The sequence below is a fragment of the Xenopus laevis genome, chromosome 9_10L (genome assembly GCF_017654675.1).
Source record: "Xenopus laevis strain J_2021 chromosome 9_10L, Xenopus_laevis_v10.1, whole genome shotgun sequence".
Taxonomy (NCBI): domain Eukaryota; kingdom Metazoa; phylum Chordata; class Amphibia; order Anura; family Pipidae; genus Xenopus; species Xenopus laevis.
The window spans coordinates 33496167-33520227 of record NC_054387.1 but is presented as its reverse complement, the minus strand read 5'-3'; the positions used below and the strand labels follow the sequence as shown (position 1 = coordinate 33520227).

Genomic DNA, 24061 nt, shown 5'->3' with positions numbered 1-24061 from the left:
AATTTGGAAAGAGGTGGGTTTTTTAAAGGAAAACTATACCCCCCAACAATGTAGGTCTCTATAAAAAGAAATTGCATAAAACAACTCATATGTAAAACCCTGCTTCATGCTAATAAACCATTTTCATAATAATATACTTTTCTAGTAGTATGTGCCATTGGGTAATCATAAATAGAAAATTGCCATTTTAAAAAATAAGGGCCGCCCCCTGGGATCATACGATTCACTGTGCACACAAACAAATCAAACAAGCTTATACTTCTTAGGTCACATGAGCCAATTAACAGACAGAGTTCTGCCTTTTGCTTCCTCACTTCTTCCTGTTACAGTTAGTGTTGTAGTATTTCTGGTCAGGTGATCTCTGAGGCAGCACAGATAGAGTCACGAAATGGTGATTCAAAGCAAGAGATGTAAAAGGGCAATATTTACTTAAATATATATTCCAGTTTGGTAAGACTCTTCAATATGCCACTTAATATGATATAAAGTATCTGTTGCTTAAGTATTCATTTTGGGGGTAAAGTTTTCCTTTAAAAAAAAAATGCAACTTTTGAGAAATCACCTTTACGTCATTAAATATTTTTGCCTCTAAAAAAGCGAGGCATAGATGAGCTCCGGTGCATTGTAGTGAGCTTTGCAGCATGAAAAAAAAATCATGGCAGGGTTAAATTTTAGCAAAGATTTGCAGTTGGGAGTTTTGAGGATGAAATATATATTAACCTTTTATGTTTTACAATATTTACTGTACGAGAATTTACAGTATTTTTGGGGTCTGCTTACTGTCAAGGGCATTTTTGGCTCTGAACTCTAAACAGTGCTTATATTAGGAATGTATACAAAACTACACACGTTCATTATTGGTTTGCTTGGGATATAAGGCTTTCCAGTTGTATGGAAATATCCTGGCATTTAACAAAAAGGAGGAGCGAACAGATAGCATACCTCCCTACTGTCCCTTTTTCGGAGGGACAGTCCCTCTTTTGACAGCTCAACCCACAGTCCCTCATTTGTACTGGAAAGTCCCTCTTTTCTCTGCACTGAACAGCCAGAAAAAGAAACAAAGTTTCTCACTTAATTGGCTTTTAGCAGAGAGCCCAGAACAGCTAACAGGTGCAAATAAGATCCTTTGTAACAATTTTGAGACACAAAAACACAGTTTAGATAAGGAGAAATATTTTCAAACTTTCATAACCTGCCAAATTTTGTAAAACAAACATGGTAATTAGGGGGTTTGGCCACAGAAAGGGGTGTGGTCAAAAAATTGCTGCGCTACGTGTGGAAAAAAATTTTTTGTCCCTCTTTTTACATCCAAAATGTTGGGAGGTATGAGAGACTTTTGCTGCAAGCCAGGTGCTGAGGGGCCAACCAGGGCTGGATCCCACCGGAATTTCTTAAGGTGTCCTGGCAGGCCAGTCCGACCCTGAAAAATGTACTGCCCTAAGGGGTCTTACACACAGGCGTTTTTTTCTGCGCTCCGCTTTCTTTTGTTCAGCCGCAGGGGAGCGCAGAAGTAGATGCACTCAATTATTTTCAAGGGGGCTGTACTCACACAGATGCATGTAAGTGCCATATGCAGGTGGAATGCAACATGCTGCGTCCCAACCTGCGTTCGGTACAGCCCCCTTCACAATAATTGAGTGCGTCAACTCCTGCGCTCCCCTGCGGCTGAACTAAAGAAAGCGCAACACAAGGGAGCGCAGCGAAAGACACCCATGTGTAAGAGCCCTAAGAGCTTTGTTTCTCCTTTTGACTGCAACTGTTTTCTAACCAAGCACAACCTGTTAATGTCATTATGACTCATAGTAGGTTGAAATATTTTAGAATCTATGGCAGCCAAGATGGAAATGGTTTAAGAAAGGACACGCTTTGTGTCATTTACCAGACAGTTGGAACTCAAGCAGGGAACGGAAGACAAATACCTGCATAGGGAACATGAAACCCCTAATTACTGATATTTTCTTGCCTTCTCACTACAAAGAAAGGCTGATTCCTCTGCAATTGGGTATGATGAAAGAAATGTGAGGATGTAGCACAAGTAAAGCTAATTAACAAAAGTATACTCCCATTCACAATAATGTCTCTAAGAGGAACTTGATCAGGTCCATTCTGTGACTGTTACAGGTTTTACCATAAGGCAGGTGGTATAGGATTCATTTAATATGACGCTTGTGTTTTACGTTACTCATGGCAGTGCATTTTGGGTACATTGCTTATACCATTAGCCCACGAAAGCCTTTCAGGCAGCAAACACTAAGGGGGTGATTTATGACAATCCAAACTGGGGAATTCTGATGGATTACAAGCAGTTAGAATATTATTACATTCATTGCATTATTACATTTATTACATTACATTATTGCATTTGTTAACACTTTCCTAGAACATTTTCCTAACAGCCAGGAAAGTTTTTTTTTTTCAAATTTATTTATTTTAATCAAACTGGCAGATGTACCAGCTCTATCAAATGTGTTCATTTGTCAGAATAAAATTGACTGCTTTGAACAGTTGAATCCAATTATTTTCTACTAGGTGTTAGAGTTCAGTGGCTGTACTGAAATTCTACCTTGACATGCCAAATTATCAGTTATAATTTGTCACATTACTTTGAATTGGTAGTTAAGTGGAAAATGATTTATAAAAATTCGATTCTTTTTTTTTTTTTTTAATGAATGAATAGTAAGTATTGTTACTGCTTACAAAAAGAAAATGAGCAGCCATAGATTGACCCCTACAAAATTGCTGTTGTTTACAAGAGGGTGATTTCTGCCATGTTTTAGAACTTCACTATACAGGCAGAGGGTCTGTAATTGCACATTTATTGCTATAGAGTGCACCATTATACATCTCACCACTGTAAAGGCTTAAGGTAGTGCTCTCCAATTTCTGTGGTACCGAGGGTGGTGATGTGAATTCCTGAGGTAAGGAGCAGCAAGATAGAAGGGTTTGAGATGAGAGGTGGCTGTGGATGGTGTGAAGAGAAAGTGACTCTGAGAAGACGACCAGGAACGTAAAGTGAGACAAGAGAAGAGTGAGGAGCAGAGGAGTGAAGGGGTTTGAATGTTAGTAGAAAGATTTTATATGCTATTCTTTGATTAACCGGCAGCCACACTAAGGATTTTAGTTGGGGTTGAGCAGGTTCCCTTTTAGGAGAGAGCAGAAGGATCCTGGTAGCAGAGTTTAAGATTGATTAGAGGGGAGAGAGAGATGGGAGTCAGGAAGAAAATTTAGGAGGAGATTGCAATAGTCTAAACGGGACAAGATAAAGGCATTGATTAGTGTTTTGGCTGTTGTTTGTGAAAGAAACTGGCGTATCTTGGCTATATTGCGGAGGAAGAAACTACAGGTTTTGGCAGTATTATTAATATGATTAGAGAAGGAGAGGGACTGGTCAAAGTTGACCCCTAAGCAGCGTGCTGAGTTAACCGGGTTAAGCTATCAATAGTAATGGTGAAAGGCAGATAAGGGCTCGGTTTGGGTGGAAAGATCATGAGCTCAGTCTTGGCCAAGTTGAGCTTGAGGTGGCGTTGGTTCAACCAGGAAGAGATAGCTACTAAGCAGTCTGCTATCTGGGTTTAAACATCAGAGGTTAGTGAGGGTGTGTCTAAATATATCTGAATGTCATTGGCATACAGGTGATATTTAAGGCCAAATGAAGATATAAGGTCTCCTAAAGAGAGAGTGTACAAGGAGAACAACAGAGGACCAAGTACAGAACCCTAAGGCACCCCCGCCTTAAGATGTACAGGAGTAGAGGATTTGTTTGCAAAAGTAACAGAGAAGGAGTGGTCAGAAAGGTAGGAAGAGAACCAGGATGCAGCTTGATCACGGATACCAATTGAATGGAGAACTTGCATCAGAACAGAATGGTTAACAGTATCAAAAGCAGAAGAAGTCCAGAATGAGAATAAAGTAATGCCCTTTGGCCTTAACAGTCTGGAGATCATTTGCAACTCTACATAAGGAAGTCTCAGTGGAGTGTGCAGGTTGAAAGCCAGACTGCATAGGGTCAAGCAGATTATTGGTGCAGAGAAAGTTAGTAATACGGGAGAAGACAAGACATTCCAGAAGTTTAGAGGCTAGCGGTATGAGAGAGGCAGGACGGTAGTTAGACAGACAGGATGGCCCAGTGTAGCCTTTTTCAGAATGGGCTTGACACAGGCCTGTTTGAATAACGAGGGAAAGGTAGCAGAAGTTAGTGAGGAATTGAATATATGAGTAAGTAATGGAGTGAGGACAGGAGCACACTGTTTTAGTAGAGGTGATGGGATAGGATCAAGTGAGCAAGTTGTTGATGGAGAGGATAGGAAAAGTTTAGAGACTTCCGGCTCAGATATACGATCAAAATGGAGATAGAAGATTTAGGGGGAATGAGAATATTGGTATCTGAGGGGTGGTAAATTGTTTGTGGATAGAGTCAACTTTGCTTTCAAAGAAGTCAGCAAAGTCCTGGGGGGGGGTATGTTCAGGTGTTAGAGAATCAATTGTAGAGGGATGAAGCAGCGAGTTGAATATTGAAAACAAGCGTCGTGGGTTATATTTATTGTTAGCAAGCGTCGTGGGTTAGATTATGAGTGTATTGTAGTACTGTTGTTTAGCCTGGGATAGGGCAGTACCAAGGTAGGCCATGAGAAATTTATAGTTGTGGAAGTCAGCTTTTGTATGGGATTTCCTCTGCCACTCGCATACAGAACCGCAGAAATTGCATCTGGCTGTTCATCCAGGGACGGGGATTGCGGACTCGACTGCGTTGTGGCTGCAGAGGGGCATGGGTATTGATAGCAGCAGACAGAACCGAGTTGTAAGTATTTACCAGTGAATCAGGATCAGAGGAAGTAGTGATGGAGGAGAGGCAAGAACTGAGAGAGTCAGATAGAGCAGTTACTGTATATCAACAACACGGGTGTTGCGGGTGACATGGTTTAAGTATGAAGAAGCATAAACAAGAAGGAAATACAATTTGGATAAAATACAATCTTCAATATGTCAGCATAGTAAATTGTTGCTGGAATATCTTCCCTGCCGCTCAGTTAAACTGAAGAAGCTGCTTGGATGAGTGAAAACGTTAACTTTGCAAGTTAAAGAAGTCAAAATGAAAAAAAAGTCCTTTGGCTTCATTTTTATTTGGATCTGGCAAATGACAGAAGCCGCACCTTTTTTTATTATGCACCTCTAATAATTAACGAATTTCATCCGACATCTATTGAGTCACAATGCATGTACCATATCACCTTTTCTAATGTGTTATTGTGTAAGATGCTGCAAGACCACAGCTGTAAACATTTTAGACAAACTTTCAGGGAGATTTAATTAATTCTTACAGAGAAGATCAGGCAATATATCCACCATGTCTAATTGACATGATTGTTAGAAGTATCATAACAAATAATTATAGCTTAAAGCAGTGACCTTCAGTCTGGTTTCAAGCGCCCTTTGGCATCCAAGATCTGGTTAGATGTACCCACCCCAAGGGTACCTCAAGGGAATCAATATATGAAAAATGTAGTCATTATTGTGCCCAGGGGCGTAACTACAGAAGAAGCAGACCCTGCGGCTGAAGGGGGCCCAGGAGATCTAGGGGCCAGAGAGGCTAATTCATATACAATTTCAATGAGTAATGGCAAAACATTTCAACCTCTAGACATTTTGTGGGCCTCAAAAATAGTTTGCTGTGGGGCCCAGTGATATCTAATTACACCACTGATTGTGCCATTACTCCAAAAATACAGCAAATAAGCCCCACATTTCACTTTACATGTCCCCTTCTATCTTCTAGAACAGCAAGTAATTATTTAAACATGTTATCAATATAACTGTCCTCAGGGCTGGATTCATTAATCTGATGCTGCTGCAAAAATTTGCAACTGGTTTTTAATTTTTATTATTTGTGTTTTTTAAGTTATTTAGCTTTTTATTGCAATTTCAGCAATCTGGTTGCTTGGCTCTAAATTACCCTCGCAACCATGTATCCATTTGACTGGAATATGAATAGTAGAGTTCCTGAATAGAAAGTAGCAGTAACAATACATTTGTAGCCTAACAGAGCATTTGTTTTTTAGATGGGGTCAGTGACTACATTTGAAAGCTGAAAAGAGTGGAAGAAGCTGTAAGAAGAAGGCAAACAACTCAAAAATTATTAAAAAAAAATGAAGGCCAATTGAAATGTTGCTTAGAATTGCCCTTTCTAGAACATACACAACATACATTTTTTGCAGGTGATAACTTGCTATATTTTTAAACCTTAATCCTATTTGCTCTTTTTAAGGGAACAAAATGGACCAATCTAGGGTTGATTAACCAGCATCTATACATATAATTAAGGGAAGAAGACATTTTTTTGGCCTACTTATAAAGCATTGAAGTTAAAATTTGATTCTACACCTACTTTGCCTAAATATAAAACTTTAACGTAGATAGAAATGTTGCATTCTGATACATTTTTAGCACAACTTTGACTGTTTTTCACCTGCACTATTTATAAAGAACTTCAACATTCTCTTCAATCAAATTATTAGTAAAATATATTTGCATACTAGAGCCTAGTCATATCCCATTATTTCTTATTGGCTGACGATGGACTTCTTGCATTATTACAGAAGAACATCAATATTTTATTATCCATCAATCATTTTTCCAAATTGTTAAAATAATGAGATTTCAGTAACATTTTAAAACTAAGAGTAGAACTACATGGGCGACTTCGGTGTGTTGCTGGTGGATCCGATGTGCTGCGCCAAAACGCAGGCGTCAAATCGGATGCGATGGAGCATAAGGTAACCAATAGCAATTTCGGATGCAAACGCTGAATGCTGCATCTACATCCGACAGCCGTGTCATGTCGGATGAACCCTGCGACAAGATTGGACATGTGTATTTCTTAACTTATTTTCCGTTGCATTCAATTGGACGCCTGCGTTTTGACGTCGGATTCGCCGGAGACACACCAAAGTCGCCCATGTGGTTCTACCCTTAGACTAAATTTCCTTTACATTTTTGACATCCCTGATTTTCAAAGAAACTTTTTGAAGTTTTATAAAGAAAAAAAGCATTTGCGATGTCGACAAAAACTGTCGAAACTATTAATTTTTTAAATAATATTAAACTTTGTGGCAACAGTAAGAACAGCAGTACACTCTGGGGCCTATTTATCTTGGAGTTGATGACACAACTCTTTCAACATGTTGATATGTATATGTTTGCATATTTAACATTTCAGCTTTGATGAAACATTCAGACTTATCCTTACTGAACTTTTCCATTTCAATCTCAGACCAGGCAGAATCCTATTACTTCCTAAGGAGGAAAAACTTCTTTTGGGCAATATAGCAGACAACAAATCCTTTTTTTAACATTGTTGATATTGTTTCAGTTTTTCCATTACAGCACTTTAAAGGGGTTGTTTACCTTCCAACAATTTTTTCACTTGAATTGGTTTCAGATTGTTCACCAGAAATAAAGACTTTTTTCAATTACTGTACCTTCAATTTTCTATTTGTGACTGTTTTTCTAATATTGAAGTTTACGATTCCATTTTCACTTTCTTATGTCTAAAGCAGCTCTATCCTAACTTGTTACATACAATAGTTGCTAATATCCCACAGATGCTGATAAGAAACGTATCAACTAATGGAGCAAACTGTAACAGCTCAGGATCTGCACCTGGATCACTGAACTGCCAGTCTGAAACACCAGAGGCACGAACATTCAATTTAAACTTAAATTTTGAAAAATAAAAGATGGAAAGCAATTGAAAAATGCCCGGTGAACAATCTGAAACCCACTAACTGAAAAAAAGTGTTTTGGAAGGTGAACAACCCCTTTAATATCCTTCTTGAACATACTGTATATACAGAGTAAGCATTTCATAAATGGGTTCTAAATCGGGCCTAACAAGCATATCTGGGTCAAATGATATTATCATTAGTCTGGGGTTCAGATCATATAGAAGGGTCTACAAGCCTGTTGACAAAAAAGGGCCGAATGAACATTCCTATGTGGTCCTCGTCGGATGGGAAAATAAAATCTGTCTGGTGGGTTTTTTTGCCAGAAATTATTTGGATGGTTGACATCCAGAGTTCCCCTTAACTGTCATCATGGACAGCAGAACTTGTGAGCTGGAAGCATTTTGCTTCATTATCTGATCCTCACTTAGAAGTTTACGATGTCATAGAGGTTATTGAACTCTGCCATTAACAAGTGAAAACCCCTAATGGCTATAAAGGCCTAATGAGGTAATTAGGGTCTTAATCAATGAACAAGTTGAAGTGTGTCCAAACTTTTAAACTTGCCGCAATGCCTCTTTTCTTTGTTCTTATGCTTTAAAGTTTGTGAAATAAAATGTAACTTTGCATAATCATTTGCAAATGTGTTGTTTTTTTTAACACACTAGTGCTGCAGCATACACACACACACAAACACAGGATTTCGGTAAAAATAGACATTTCAACTGAGACACTGATTTGAGTGGTCAGCTCTTGATTATATTTGGCAGTTCTAAACTGTAAACATATATTATCAGAATGTTTTCCATTTTTAAATTGGCTTATTTGCTAACTGACTAATTAATGCTCTAGGGATTAACACTCGCCAGATTTGCCTGGTAGCTAATTGTCAAAACTGACAAGTTATAATGGCCCAATATGTTAGGCACCAGAATATAATTGTAAACTGCCCTGAGCAGAGACCCTTTGGCTGAAACAACACCGGGCAGTAAGTATGATATAAAAACTCACCAGGCCTGTGTAACAGAATGTTATGGCTCTGAGAATCTCTGATAATCTCTGTAATGTCTAAAAGTAGGTGCAATGCCTACATAATGAATAGGGACACAAGGGAAACAGATGTTTCATGACAGTGTCTTATTAATGTGAACTATTCATAATAAGAAAAAAAAATAGGTGTATTAAACTGAAATGGCATTAGGTTTATTGGCTCATCCCTTTGAAACTCACTGTATGTGAAAGCTATATGCTTAGTTGCTGAAAGTAATCAGTTCAAGTGCACGGCTGATTAAAAAGCAAATTGGCAGCATATATGGCACATACTATATATACTCACATTGTCTAGCAGCCGAACCCTAATGCCCGAATATTTAAACATTTGTGGGTGAAAAAACGTATGTAATCAAATTATTTTTAGTATGTGCACATAATTTGATTTGCAACAGACTGGAATGCGGGTCCTTCTGTTTAATATATATATATATATATATATATATATATATATATATATATATATATATATATATATATATATATATATATATATATATATATATATATATATATATATATACTAGACATTAAGCCCGTTAAATTAACGGGCGCTAGAACATATGTAGTCAAACATTTATAAAAACAGAATTGTTCTAGGTCAGCGAACGGTAACGTATTTATGTTTTTCAGACTATCACCCACAATGGTAAAACATCCCACAGCTCGAGCTGCTCACGCTAGCGTAAATTCGCCAGAGACGGTCCGTGGGGCACATGCACAGTAGCGCAATCCAACGGACACAGGGACTGGACGCAGAGACACTTCAACTTTATTATATTGGCTTACTGATTCCCACACACAGATCTGATTGTACAGAGGAGTCACACACAGATCTGATTGTACAGAGGAGTCACACACAGATCTGATTGTACAGAGGAGTCACACACAGATCTGATTGTACAGAGGAGTCACACACAAGTCAGTAGATCACACAGGGAGCTGCTGGAGACTGGGAGTCACGTGGGTGAAGGAGACACATTGGGCCCAGGCCACTCACTGTCCTGTTGTTACTCACACGTGACACTAAAAATCTCCCAGGTAACCCCGTGTCTCTTATATCCCTCCTCTCAGACACACGGGCCGCGGCTCATCAGCTGCTTTCCCTCCCCTCACTCCCAGCCTCTCACAGACCTCGTCCCCCACTCTCTCCCGACCCCGCTGACCCCAAGCCCGACGCTCCCGCTCTCTCCCCGCTCCCTGGTACCTTCCCGCTGCTGACAAAGCGAATCTCCACTGTCCTGCTCAGCACAAAAGGCGAACACGTCGCACATGGTGGCGGCCATGATGGGAGGGACCGTGACCCTGCCCCCGGCTCAGCTGATCTGCCGTGACCCCGCCCCCAGGCTCAGTTGAGATGGACCGTGACCCTGCCCCCCGGCTCAGCTGATCTGCCACTGCCTCTTCCTTCCCACAGAGCCCTCCTGTCTGTTACTTCTCTGGACTGTGACTGACGCCTCACACTTACCCTCCTACTTACCGACCCGCCTGCTCCGCTGCTCCCGCCTACACACACAATAGCGGCTCTTGTGGACTCTCCTGCCAACCGGGGCTTTCTCTGAGGCACAAAGGAAAGTCAACCCATAATGGCTAATGGCTATTTACCGCTGTCCCACTTATGTCAGAGACGGTCCGTGGGGCACATGCGCAGTAGCGCAATCCCACGGACACAGGGACTGGACGCAGAGACACTTGAACTTTATTATATAGGATATATATATATATATATATATATATATATATATATATATAGACACATATATATATATATATATATAACAAACAAGGGAAAGTTGTGCTCACCACTATTTTTTAAAAACATTAGGCGGGGGTGCAATGAGGCTGTGACCACAAAATACATATAGACACATACAAGAGTCCTCTGCACTCAACCCATTATCAATATATTTAAGACAGAGACATTTTGTGCATACTGCTACTAAAAAATGCCTTACCCTTTAAACAAAACAGGGATTGTTTGTCCATATATTGCAATATATGGACAAACAATCCCTGTTTTGTTTAAAGGGTAAGGCATTTTTTAGTAGCAGTATGCACAAAATGTCTCTGTCTTAAATATATTGATAATGGGTTGAGTGCAGAGGACTCTTGTATGTGTCTATATGTATTTTGTGGTCACAGCCTCATTGCACCCCCGCCTAATGTTTTTAAAAAATAGTGGTGAGCACAACTTTCCCTTGTTTGTTATAGTTATACAAGAGCAGTGACCAGCTCTATGTTGTAGCTCCCACCCTTCCCAGCTATAGTCAGGTGATCCCACTGGTGTCTAATAAAAGGGCAGCCAAGTATGGAGGTTTACTTTGAAAGCAGCAAGTTAAGTTGCAGGTAAAACCTAGTCCCTTTGTAAAATGTATAATGAAGCAATAGAATTCTTAATGAATCAGATGAAAATTAAGCGTAGGACTGGCCAGATATGGGATGACTTTGACGTAGTTGGCCAGCTTAAATATATTGCAATATATGGACAAACAATCCCTGTTTTGTTTAAAGGGTAAGGCATTTTTTAGTAGCAGTATGCACAAAATGTCTCTGTCTTAAATATATTGATAATGGGTTGAGTGCAGAGGACTCTTGTATGTGTCTATATATATATATATATATATATATATATATATATATATATATATATATATATATATATAGACACACACATCTCACACAAGGTCAGCAGTGTTCTGAGTTTAGCAAGTGTTAAAGTGTTAACTACGATATGGTTGAACCACTGCAAGCGCTGCATGTATAAATGGTGGGCCATTCCATTCTTTAAATATTTGTTTAAAAAGGACACTATTGGGACATGGCACTGCCTTATTTTTATGAAAGGTAACGGATCCCACAGAGCAGCTTAAAGGAGACCTAAACCCCCAGTTACAAAAGCCCCCCTCAACTACCATCCATCATCCCCTCATCTCTCCCTTTCTGCACAGTCTATAACATAAAGTGCCGTTTGAAAACCTGAGCAAAAAAGGCAGAGCAGCGGAGTTCCCGGCTGCCATGTCTATTCGGATATTCTTCAGGTCTCTTCGGTGACATGGACCCGGCAGGTGCAGTTGGAGTGGATTTCTTCCAATTGAGTATGTGCCTGAAGATGGTGCCTGGGAACTCCGCTGTTCTGTGTTTTTAGCTCAGGGATTCATACAAGGGCACCATTCTACGTAATAGACTGTATGGGGAGGGAGAGGTTGGGGGGCCATTGTACCTAAGGGGTTTTAGTTCTCCTTTAATGGACACTAAACCTTGCTGCACTGCACTGCTCAACCACACTTTACTAGTTGTTGCTGGAGTACAAATCCCAGCAAACCTTTACATATTATCAAGGTTAAGGCACGCTAAGAGCAGCAGTCCAGCAATATCAAAGTTGTATTCTTAAAGCAATATTGCACAAAAAAACTTCCCCCAGCTCTCCAGTGCACACAGCAGCAAAAACAAAAATCCTCCAACGAGAATCCTAGTTCACGTGTGTAAATCTGGCTCTCTGTTCTTTGTTCCTGCATTTGGATTTGCAAGCAGTAAGCACAATTTACCAGCACCAAACAAGTCTGTCCTTCCTCCCCATGTTTGATTACAGTGTAATATAATGAAATAAAATAAATGGCACAATAATCTCTGTATGTAAAATAATAGCTAAATGCCTGACGCAGTGCTGGAAATTAGCATTCTCATTGGTCGATTCTCTTGCATTTGTAATAACGTTTTTGTTAAGTAGAATTCTCATGAATTTGTTTCCCTGTGTAATTAAGCTTTTTCTCAACTTCTGTAGAGAACTAGGAGGTGCAGGGGGACACCTTTATGGTTGGGTTTTGTGTCCCTTTAAAGCTAGGCATCTCTCAAAGGTAGAAACCGGACCTTGAACTCCCAAATCTTTGACCTAATGACAGACACTTTTGCAACTTAGCCACAAAGACAACCCACCGTATTGGCTTATTATGGACCTTTTTGATGGGTTTCTGGATAACAGATCTGTACGTTGGCCAAAGTAGGCTTCAGCCACATATGGGCAAAGGTGCATTAAAATTGTTGATGCGACTGCTTTTAAAGTGCAGCTTTTACAGAACAGAAATAAAATATGGTCTCATTTCTGTCTAAAAGTTACTACTGGATTATTGCCTTCACATTGTGTCAGGTTCTGCTCAAGATGCTCTAGATCAGGCACAGATTATCTAAATATAGTCTGTGTGACAATTCCTACACTATTGCCATGGAATCCTGTGTAAACTATCCTTCAGTATCCAAGGAAACTGTAAAACATAGATTCCCCAACATATAATCCCATTTCAATGCAGGCCTTCCTTCAAAGCGTTGTAAGATTATTATTTCTTGTTAATTATGAATAATTTCATCCTGCCACACGAAGACTTATTAAAAATACAGAACTCTAAGGAGGAATGAAATATCTTTCAGAAGCGTGTTACATACTCCAAAGGGAGACAGATTATCATGATGTTTATGCCACAGGGCGTGGAAGGATCTCCAGCTCTTCTCTTCAACCATCTGCCAAGAATTTCCTCTCCTCCTGCTTCTTTAGGCTTGCAAGAAACTAGTTTTCTTTGCAAATGGTGTCACAACTTTAAGTAAAATAAGAAATAGGGTCATAATAAAATTTTAATTCAAACTTTAATAAGACCATACAGCTATTGGATCTCAAATCTAGAATACATGGGACCTGCAAGTTTTCTTTCTATATTGGTAATTACTTGTAGAACAAATTTTACAGTAAACGCAAAAGCCTAACATATTCTGAAATAAACATATTGTAACAGATTTCATACAAAGCAGCCCATTTAAGACCCATGGATAGAGAGACCTCCTCAACAACTAGCAGCAACTATTACCGACAGTGCTGGTATCACATCCCAGTGCCACTCTTTTATAGAGAAAACAATGAAATATTCCAGAGGATTATTCTGATTAAAACATTTTAAGAAGACGTCCAATTTAGCTTCCCTTTGTCACTGGCAATACAGATACACTAGAAATTTAAAGTAGCCATAGCAATATACAAAATACAGAGCTCCAGCATTAGACACAATGATCCACTGTATTGGCACAGTTGCCAGATAAGCAAATCTTCTCCCAGTTTGCCCAGTCATTTGGCCCCCAGGTCAACAAATGGATCATAGAGGCTTTCAAGACCAGTCAGAAGAGGACTGTATCAATAGGTTGATGCAGTCCTTGACCGACAGCATTTTCTCATCTACAAAATAGTTACGAAGCCGGTCAGGACCTATACACACGCCAATAAGCTACCAAGTCAATCTGAAGGAGCTAGTTTAGAAGAGTATGTTAGTTTGCGTATTAAAGCATTAGCAACAGTATGAGTTATTTGAGCAAAGATTATTGTCTTCTGGTCCAGGCATTGCAAAGAATAACATGCAACTGTAGCAGCTGATGTTCAAAAAAAGTTAAACCTAAATTCCATTTGTACTGATTCAGGAAAAACATAAATTGAAGCAAAAAAAAACTGCTAGATCTAAGGATGAGCACTTTAATTATGACATAGTCCTTAACAAAGGGAAATCAGATTTCTTCTTGGATCAACATACTTGAAAGGCTCATTAAACTTAAATACAATACAAATACAATTCTACTGATATGACCTCAAATGTGCATATGTGCCTTTTGGAACAAAACTAATTTGTACAACTTAAGGTCCAAGCCATATTGTTGTTCATTATATATACATTTTTTCTTTTTTCATACAGGGCTCAAACCTAACCCTGTATTCCATGTGTTATAGGTAAGCGAAATTTGTAAAGAAGCAAAAATAAAGACAAAAGTAAAGTCTAGTATAAAAAAGGGCATTCACTCAAGGCATGAAAACATAAGGTTCCCTCTTTATAGGTCCCTTGTAAGGCCTCACCTGGAGTTTTCAGTGCAGTTTTGGACTCCAGTCCTTAAAAACTATATAAATGAGCTGGAGAGACTGTAAAGACTAAACTGGTTAGAGGGTTTGGAATTTCAATTATAAGGGTAAACTGTGTTGGTTGGGGTTGTTTTCTCTGGATAAAAAATGCTTGTGAGGGGACATGATTACTCTTTAAGTACATTAAAGGACATTATAGACTGCTAGCGGGAGATCTATTTTTCCATGAAATGGATCATCGGACCAGAGGCCACCCCTTTAGACTAGAAGAAAAGAACTTTCATTTGAAGCAACGTAGGTGGTTCTTCACAGTCAGGACAGTGAGGTTGTGGAATGCACTGCCGGGTGATGTTGTGATGGCTGATTCTGTTAAAGGAACAGTTCAGTGTGAAAATAAAAACTAGATAAATAGATAGGTTGTGCAAAATAAAAAATGTTTCTAGTTAGTCAAAAATTTAATGTATAAAGGCTGGAGTGACTGGATGTCTAATATAATAGCCAGAACACTGCTTCCTGCTTTTCAGTTCTGCAACTCTGAGTTAGTCAGTGACTTGAAGGGGGGCCACATGGTACATATCTGTTCAGTGAGTTTGCAATTGATCCTCAGCATTCAGCTCAAAAGCAATAGATATGACCCATGTGGCCCACCCTCAAGTCACTGATTGGTTACTGCCTGATAACAAGTCAGTATAAACCAAGAGAGCTGCAAAGCAGGAAGTAGTGTTCTGGCTATTATGTTACACATCCAGTCACTCCAGCCTTTATACATACATTGTTGACTAGCTAACTATATTAGAAACATTTTTTATTTTGCACAGCCTATCTATTTACCCAGTTTTTATTTTTACACTGAACAATTCCTTTAATGCTTTTAAGAGTGGCTTGGATGATTTCTTGGGCAAGCAGAATATTCATGGCTATAGTGATACTAAAATCTACAATTAATATAGATATTGGTGTATTTAGTTTCAATGGGTGTTTGTAGGTATGTGCACTGGATTTCACGTGTAGGGGTTGAACTTGATGGAGTTTGGTCTTTTTTCTAACCAACTTAACTATGTAACTAAAATTATATTTTTACCTTTTGTATTAACGTGTTCCTTTTCTTTATTCAAGAAGTTCCCAGCTTCTGCAGTAGATACATGGTGTGACAGTTGTTCAGTCAAGTATCATCAGATGGTTTTTCAATAAGAGATCCTGCTTAGAAATTTCTCATTACATTTAAATAGGTTTTTTTTTTTTAAACGAAAAGGGTGCAATATACATTGGCAGTCTCCAGTGATGGTGATCAACGATGTGATCTTACTGCTGCATATAGAGCCAAAAGATTTCACTGGATCCCTGGGGATAAAACATATTTTTTGACTTGCTTATTTTTATCCAGAAGTGGATATTTGAATTAACTTGCTAATTTTCCAAAGCATTTTTTAACACATCTGGATCTGTGTGTAACATTTGCATATTCTGAAATCCCTGATACTTTACTTCCATAGCTACTTTCAGATTATTAATAAATAGATTATAGATATATACTTTGGGCCATTTCTGAGCATTATCGGTATACCACTAGCGCTGTGTGAAAATAACGGGGTAATAGATTTAAAGCTAAATGTCCAAATATAGGTTAGAATCTTCAGAGGGTTGTATTTCCAAATCAGCAATCACTAGGGTTCTCCTTTGCCCGAATAAAAGACAATGTTCAGAATTTGATTGCTGTGCACCTTAAAAAAGCCGTAGCTTACTATTTCCAAATCAGCAATCACTAGGGCTCTCTTAGAGTTAAAGCTAGAAAGTTTTGCACCAGGTTTAAGAACCCATAGCAACCAATCTGGAGGTAGTAACTGCCGGTGGCAAACAAGCATCACATGCACAAATCACATTATTGCTTTGGTCCATACAAATGTTTCAGATTAGAGATATTACTTAGGGCCCAATTTAGCAAAGGTCAAGATAAGAAACACAGTTGGAAAAAAAAATCACATTTTCCCGGCACTTCAAGATGTTTAGATATTTAGCTGTTTTGTCAACTTAATTTCCAGCAAAAAAAAAAAACTTGGGTGCTTAAACGTCAGAGGATTGATTCAAACTAATGGGCAGATCGGCAGGTATCTGAACTGAAATCTTTCTCCCACTCGAGAATCCTCTGCAGTTCTCAAGAATACTTGACCATTAAAGTCTAAGTCGAAAATGTTCCGAGCTACAAATGACAATTACCTGAGGACAAAAATCTTGAAAATGTATCCACAATGCTTCTCTCACAACAGATGAGCCAAAAATACCATCAGGGTTTTTTTTTTTTAAATTTTGATAAGTCTACTGCTTATGTTGCCAGTTTGCCATTTATATCTGATTTGTGGTGGCCACAAGGTAAGAAACATTTCTAGAGTTTGTTACCAGCGAACACTGGTAAATTACTGCAGGGAACAGAAGTGTCTTTTCCATTTATAGCCCAGAATATATTCTAAACTTTTAAAGTTTTGAAGACATCCGGATCATTTAGTCTGCTGGCGTGTATATACCATATAAAGTATGCGTATTCAACATGAGCTTAAACAAAAGACCTATAATCCATCTGTACAGGTTGCCACGAAATGGATGAACTCAAAACCCATGCCAGCAAATCAAGCTTCTTAATGGGCAGTTCCCTTTAATTAAGTTAACGTATGTAGCAAGGGGCTCCCCCCCCCAAAAAAAAAGAAAACAAAAAAAATTGGCAATCATGGCTAGAGATACACCTAGAGGTTCCTCTGTCTCTTGGGACCTTTCAAATTCATAAATAACTCTCAGACTTCCGAGACATTTTTGCATTTGGCTATTAATCAAAATTTTAATTTTGTTAAGATTTACAGGTTGTTACAACTTAAAATAAGCCCACATAAAAAAAAATTGGAATGTTTGCTTATTTATTAATACATTTAAATATAAAAATCTCAAATGAATAAATACATTTGTGAGTTTAAAATCTTAAAAACAAACTAAAATTTTTTTGGAAATTCAAACTGAATATTATTTAATTTTGACTAGGACAACCCATTGACTACTAAATCAACGTGCCAGCTTTTAGATGCTGAGTTTTTCAAGCTTTTTGTGCTAAATAAATAGCTAAAATTCAAGTTTTTGAAACTTTTGAATTTGAGTTTTAGCTAAAAAAAAACAAAAAAAAAAACTTGAATCACGGTAAGAATTCTATTGTGTACATTGATAAATTGGTCCCATAGAATGTCAGAACGGCTACAAGAAAGAGGCAAATAAGGGGCAAATACCCCACCACTGTCTTGATGTATTCTCTACACTGTAAGGGAGGTCTTGATGTAGCAGCAAATTAATTGTTACTGTAAACTGATGTACTGTACAAAATGAAAAATCCTTTATATATATATATATATATATATATATATATATATATATATATATATATATACCAATCAAATGGTGCAGTACGGAATCGGGAACCAAAAGCGTAGACAAGGACACAGGCTGGGGTCAAACCAATCAGTAAACGCAATACAAATCTGGAAGAATAGTCAAATACAGGCAAAGATCGGTTCAGGCAGCAACACAGGATTAGTCAAGAACAGAGAGACAGACTAGAAGTGCACCCACAAATAGACCTACGTTGGGCAATGTGAATAGGCACATGGTGCCTTTAAATACTTGAGATTTGCACCAAGCACGATGTCACGTAGAGTGCCAAAAAGAAAAAACATACAAGCGGCACAAAGCTGTACGCAGAAGAGGAGGCGGCAGGCGTAAGTGGTATTATTACATGTCCTCATGTAATGGCTCACGGCATATGCCTACTTATCATGTTACATGTTGTAAAAAATTTGAGCAGGACTCCATCCACAGAAAGATGTATATATGCCTTATGGTGTTTTGGAATTGATAAGGACTTAATAACCTACATTAAAAATGGTTTGATCCTATTTTTGTCCAATACAATTAATATGAGAAGATGAGGCTGCTGCGAGATTTAAATTTTTTGTGCTTGTATATTAATATCTCACATTTTAAATATAACATGCATTCATTTGTTGTATATTAATCTGTTGTATATTTAATCAAGGATGAGATAAAATGTCCACTGAATTGTATTATAGGAGTTAAGTGAATATAGAGAGGAAACATGACCATACACGTTCCACTGGGAAGAAAAGGCGCCATACTGATTATTTTCTGGAGTATTAGCCTGGTAGACAAAAGTTAATACACCTTTTATATGATGAGTTATGGTTTAGAGATGTTTAAAGGAGAGGTTCTTTAAAACAATTAACATACTTGTTCTTTGTATACACTATATGGCCTATTTATTGTGCTGTGTAAAACAAAATTTGCCAGAAACGGTGTAAAAAAATGTTTAAAATAAATGAAAAATGTATTCACGTGTGTTATTTTACTCTATGCAAACATCAGATTAGCTGTCATTTTTTTAACATTGTTTCTGGTGGAAGTTGCTCAAAGAAAAAGCGCGTAAAAAAAACAAATGCAGTGAAATAGGATCCTTACTGGAACAACTATTTATTTACAACATTTAGAAGTCTTTGCTCTGCTTCCATCTACGTAACCACTTCTTTCTTTAATCAGTTGTGTATTTTGGTTCCTAGATGATCATCTATGGTATAATATTGGACAAGGGGTATACTGTACTTCCAGCTGCTAGATAATGTTTGATAATGTGTGGGACAATTCATAAATACTGTACATGCAAAAACAGCAATTCATACACAGTTACAAGATCATTACCTGCAAGGCTAATAAAAAGCTCATATGTTAATACTGGTATCTACTGCATATGAGAAACTAGGGTGAATATGTAGCCCTTGTACAAATGCACTTATAAATATTCAGACTACAAACTGTTTGTTTGCATTGGAACGGCACTGACTGCTGCTCAGCCTTGCCACCTGTAACCCCACGGGTAAATTTAGATTTAAATTAATTTAGAACAGAAAAGAAGTTCAAGACTAATTAATTAATGTGATAAATATACTTTTTAATAATCCCACCAACAACATAGTCCTGCCACCATTTTTGATTGGATTTCTCCAACCTGCATCTAATAACACTGTCATAAATTTCAGTGTTAGTGCCGCAACTCATAGCACCCGATTACCCATTCAAGTTGATTGGTCTGATGCAGGTAGATTTATGGAAAAAAATGACTGACTAGTTGCACCTATTGTTGCTTATGTCATCTGCGGTCTGAGGAAGGAAGAAGGATACATCGAAAACCAATTCCTTCTCCAACACATAAGTGACTTTATGCAAGAGGCTCCCTTGGCTACAACCTGGGGGATCATCAATTTAGGAGGCAATACTAGGGTTAGGGGAGTCATAAGGACAGGGCCATTTTTGTGGGTAGCAAGGACTCTCTATGGCTTTTCAGATGTTAACCTACAACTCCTTAGAACTCCTAACAGCTATGTACAGAATAAGTCTGCTGGATGCTGGGAGGAGTTTAGTGACTGTGATGTGTGTATAAAGCCAATTTGTTAACTCTTTGTGCATTGTTATCATATTGTGCTACTCTTGCTTTCCCTCACTTTTCCTGCCTGTAGCTGCTGCTCTTATACAGAATCTGGCCAGGGCTAGATGCAATGGTAGACAGAAGAGGAGCATGCATTGAGTATAACTGGGGGGGCTAGGCATATACCACTTCTGCTTGCCTACTCCTAGCTCCAGTCCTTCTGTAATTTCAGATCTCCAGCCATTAGCACAGCAAGCAGGGAGACAGGAGCTCACCATGGACACCCTTACATTTTGACCCAGCATTGCCCATGGCAATTGTCCTCTATCTAGATCCCCTATACACAATTCAGTATATGTGTCTGGCAGCGAATGGTAATGAAATGGAGGCATAGCAAAGAACTACTGTGCCTTAGGCTTCATGTAAGTCTGGAAATTGCCTATGATTAAGTGCAGGGTAAGCATGAAACGCGTTAGGCTCCATGAGGGGTCAAGTATTTTAAAATGATACAATTAATGGAATTTTAAAACAGCATGAATATAGAGAAAAACGTTTTTGGATTACACTGGCAAAGAATGGCAGTGGAATGAAGGCATAGCAAACAGCTACTGTGCTTTAGGCCTCATGTTAATGAAACTTGCATCAAATGTTTTCAAATTAAACTGCAATCTTTGGACTTATTCACTATCGCCGAAATGTAAGTCAATAAGGAAGGGTTATTATTTCCTTCCACTATGACCAAAAATAATCCAATAGCACACACAGAACTAAAAGAAAATAAAGGCAAACTGTTCCTTTCAAGGCTGGCAATGGCAAACAATACGTAAAGGAGATAAGAGCGCTCATTATGAATAGCGTATTTTGGTTGCCTCGGCACAGATATTTAATTGTCGGTGCTTCCATTAACTCTTTCAGTGCTCCTTTATAAGGAGGAAGGAATAAGAATTGAGCATTTTGTTTATCATCCAGTAATTGCCGTCTTCTGAAAATCCAGGACTGCATTTATAATGAGGCGAATCCTGCTTAAGGGTAGCCAAGAGCTGTGGGAGGCAGTTGGCAGCAATCTGTGTGTATGTGTGTGTGTACTTCTCTGTTGAGACGGCCAAGAGATGTGCTGGTGAACAACCAATGTTCCCTTGAAAATGCATGTGCAAACAGTCTGTGCAGTATTAAAGTTATGGATGTTTTATCCGGGCAAATTTTTCCACTAAATTTTTGCCGCAGCTTTGCGAAAAAAATTCGCACATGGTGAAATTCAGAATTTGGTCGTGAACCCATGGCTGGCGAATAAATTCGCTCATCACTACTATAACAAAAATTATCCCATAGCTCAAAATTCATTAAAGTGAAAATTGGACTGTCATGGGGTCAGTATGTAAAAGTTTTTTACTATCTGATTTGGAATAAAATAAATATATTTTTTCTGAATTTTAACCTATGGGACCATTGTGCTGGGGCAACATCCCGTAGACTCGGGCCCATTTTTGACTGGCGGTTAAAAATGGGCCTGAGGATGTTCAGATGTTATTTTTGGTAACAGAATTTAAAACAGAGTTCAAAACTTGCTTCCAAGCCTGGAATTCAAAAACAAACACCTGCTTTGAGGATGCTGAGAGCAACATCCAAGGGGTTGGATTGCAACATGTTGCTCAAGCGCTACTGGTTGGGGGTCACTGTTCTAGACCATAGAACTCATAGCCAGGGTTGAACTGGGGGGCCAGGGGCCCACCAGGACTGCTGTCCAGGCCCCCCTCGGCGTGCATTCACGAAAGAGCCACTCGTCGCGCATGCGCGAACTGTCTACGCGGGGGGGGGGATTTTTCCACCTAGGGGGTTGAATTCTCCTTTAAGAGCAGTTTTTTGTATTGATGAACTGCTTACTCTGCATACAAAAATATATTCCTGCCATTAGAACTATTCTAATTTAATTATTCTCCAGAAACCTGCACTCTCACTACAGAGTGCTTAACTGCCTAACCTGCTCCCCTTATACTGTATGTGTTACACTTTTGCACCACTCTCTGCTAATTAGTCAATGGGAAAGCGGAACCACCTTAATTCTCTTATAAGTCAGTGAACTGTAACTGCTGAATTGTTTCACCCAGCTCATGAAATGGCAGATGGCTTAACTGAACTGCTGTGCTTTGGTCACACACGTGCTATACCTCTACGCTGCTGAACTGTGTTAATTCAATCCAAAGTCAGTGAACTGCAGCTGTTAAACTGTTACACATTCTTACAAAATAGCTGCAGGCACAATTTAGCTATTTTATTTTCATATATAAGAGCTGTGCTCTCACATTGCTGAACTGGAACAACGAAACCCCCTTGCCCACGCTTCCAGAGGGGATCCAGTAGTACTTACGCCACTGGGGAGTAATGCAATAAAAGGTGTAAAGTTTTCTACTGGTCTTATTACCAAGAGCAGGAACCATCTACTAGTCAGCTTGTGGTGTTTATACAAATGGCCTGTAGATGTCACTGTGCTCAGACATACTGTGCATACTTCCTGGACAGCTTAAAAAGTGAAAGTTACTGTTGTGCAATGGCTGTATGATAATAAATAAAGCACTGTTATACACTACTCATCCTCAGCTACCCAAAACATAACATAGCTGTTTTGAAAAGACACATCTGATTGGTTGCTATAGGTGCAGGATCTGGACAAACACTGCTGCTTTTATGAAATGACACTGATAGAGATGAGTACCGTATATACCCGTGTATAAGCCGAGTTTTTCAGCATCCAAAATGTGCTGAAAAAAATCTACCTCGGCTTATACTAGGGTCAGCGGTACCCGACCCGAGTAGCTAAGATTGCAGTCACTTTTAATCATTCCTATACCAACAGTACACTTGGGGAGAGACTGCAATATCCCACAATGCCTTCTGTTGGTTATATGAAAGAATAACAGTGCGCCCTCTGTTGGTTATATGAAAGAATAACAGTGACTGCAATATCACACAGCGCCATCTGTTGGTTATATGAAAGAATAACAGTGACTGCAATATCACACAGCGCCCTCTGTTGGTTATACGAAAGATTAACAGTGATGGCAATATCACACAGCACCCTCTGTTGGTTATATGAAAGATTAACAGTGATGGCAATATCAAACAGCACCCTCTGCACATGGTAATGGGACAGTGGGACAATGCACACAGTAATCCGTTTGGCAATTCTCTGTCACCATCAACTTTGCAAAGAAGTCCGGTTGATCGCTGGGGGGGTCGCTTTGGCAGAATGTGCGCTGCTGGGAGACAGGGCTGTAGTTGTGTCTAGGCTCATACTAGAGTCAATAAGTTTTCGTAGGTAAAATTAGGTACCTCGGCTTATACTCGGGTCGGCTTATACTCGAGTATATATGGTAAGTGTTTCATGTAGAGCATATAAATGGGGGCAAGTCGGCACCTATTTTAACAACAGAAAAGGTACAGGGAGATAGTGCATAGTATCTCTCTGAGGCAAATTGGAGAGGCTTCAGATGGGTTTTTTGCCTTCCTCTGGATCAACTAGCAGATAGGCAGGTTAAAATAGAGTTCAAAGGTTGAACTTGATGGATGTGTGTCTTTTTTCACCCTAACTTACTATGTTACGATGTTAGATTATATATATCGGATGCACGAGTGTTATGGAAATAAAGGAAATTTGAACACTTGAAAACCTGGTGTGCTGGTCCATTTTAAAGGATACATATTACTTTGACCAAAGCACCCACAGAGAAAAACAAAGGAAAGAGTGCTGGTACTGTCTGGACATTTATATATATATATATATATATATATATAGTGAATAAAGTACCCCCTCTTATAAAATATAAGGATATTATAAGTTACCGAGGGGATACTGTATAATTTACAGGATATTCGTGGCTCTTGTGTATTATCTATCTATATATATCTATATCTATATCTATCTATATATATATATATATATATATA

The 24061-nt window shown here is 38.7% G+C and overlaps 1 long non-coding RNA gene across 3 annotated transcripts in view; it reads right to left on the bottom strand.

Moving 5' to 3' along the window:
- LOC108701017 overlaps positions 1-24061 on the bottom strand; it is a 388398-nt gene that overhangs the window by 95536 nt on the left and 268801 nt on the right. The window lies entirely within an intron of this gene.